Source organism: Rhinoderma darwinii, unplaced genomic scaffold (assembly GCF_050947455.1).
Source record: "Rhinoderma darwinii isolate aRhiDar2 unplaced genomic scaffold, aRhiDar2.hap1 Scaffold_3058, whole genome shotgun sequence".
In the NCBI taxonomy this organism is placed as follows: Eukaryota; Metazoa; Chordata; class Amphibia; order Anura; family Rhinodermatidae; genus Rhinoderma; species Rhinoderma darwinii.
The window spans coordinates 31,765-33,171 of record NW_027463326.1 but is presented as its reverse complement, the minus strand read 5'-3'; the positions used below and the strand labels follow the sequence as shown (position 1 = coordinate 33,171).

The 1,407-nt window shown below is 47.6% G+C and overlaps 1 pseudogene; it reads right to left on the bottom strand.

Moving 5' to 3' along the window:
• Positions 1–115, bottom strand: LOC142704310 (U2 spliceosomal RNA; annotated as a pseudogene; the record flags this gene model as incomplete).
• Between the last annotated feature and the right edge of the window lie 1,292 nt (positions 116–1,407).

Sequence of the window (1,407 nt, the reverse complement as noted above, 5' to 3'; positions counted from 1 at the left end):
CTCCCTGTTCTAAAAATCCATTTAATATATGGTCCCCAGATAGGGGACGTATCAGATATTAAACTGATAAGAACAGATACTACACTTGATCTTAGCCAAAAGGCCGAGAAGCGATAACCCGAACGGGCCGCGCGTTGCCCGAGCCTGCCCGATACTGCTGTTCAGCCCTTGCAGCGATTCAGCCTACTTCTAGGCAATTCCATGGGGCCCTGCAGGCTCACACACTCACAGCTACACGGGAGGTGAATAAAGGCCGGAGAGGAAGCCAGACAGGATTTGCTTCTTTTGCTTGCACCACAATGCAGTGCTGAAAGAGGAGGAATCTACATAAAAACGCCTTCCTGGCAACGCCCAAATGCCCTGCTGCCATGCAGATAAACACTGGCAGCGGCAGCAAGTGCATGCCCACAGCCACCCCTTGTTCCTTCACACCTTGTATCAGCTGTAATCCAGTCCAGTCCAGTGCTGCCTGCTGAGCAGCACTGACCAACACTGCCTGGGCCCAGGCTTTTATCTCTGAGGCCCCATTATGATGTCAGAAAGCTGGCTCTGGAATCCTGAGGGCTCCACTATGACACGTGCAAAGTTCCGTCTGAACTTTATATAAGACGGTGAGGCTCAGTCAGTCACTCAGTGTTGCCTGAGAGGGCAACACTGCAACAGCCGGCCGCCAGGCTGTCTTTTTTTTGCACAGCTAGTTGCCTCCAGGAGGCCACAAGAGGGAGACAAGGGACTGCAAAATGGAAAATAGGCATCCACCAACTTTACAGACAACTTCTCCTTGCTCCTACAACCTCCATCCTTGCACAGTTTGTTATTCTTCTAGGTAACATAGTAACAAATCCAAATTGCTGCTCTCTTTGTAGGCAAGCAAGGCTTTGTTGCAACTGCAATTCTTACTTCTTCTTGAAATGTAGGGACGACAGTACATTCCATCACATCCATCTAGTGTACACAGGTAGGTCCATTGTGGCGGGCAGGCGAGCGGGCGGGCTGCTTTATTGGCTGTTTGCTGTTCCCCTACTCCACTCCACTATTTGACTGTTGTGCTGCATCAATCAATCAATCAATCAATCAATCAATCAATCAATCAATCAATCAATCAATCAGTGGCTGGCTCAGGTGCAGCTCTTTAACTTACCTAAAAGGGAGGGCGGAGAGAAGACAAGGAAGGTGAATGAGGTGTTCCAATGTGAAATGCCGGAAACACAGAAACACAGACGACACACAACAAGAGGTGGCAATCTATTCATTAATTGCATTTAATCAATGAGCTCATTATCACTCATGCATTGTCCAACAGGTGTTGAAATAATGGGATTAAAAGGGGAGATCCCTTCAGAAAGACAGAAACAATAGCAAAGACAAAAAACACTTTTGGAATCTGCTTTTAGTCAACACATAAGG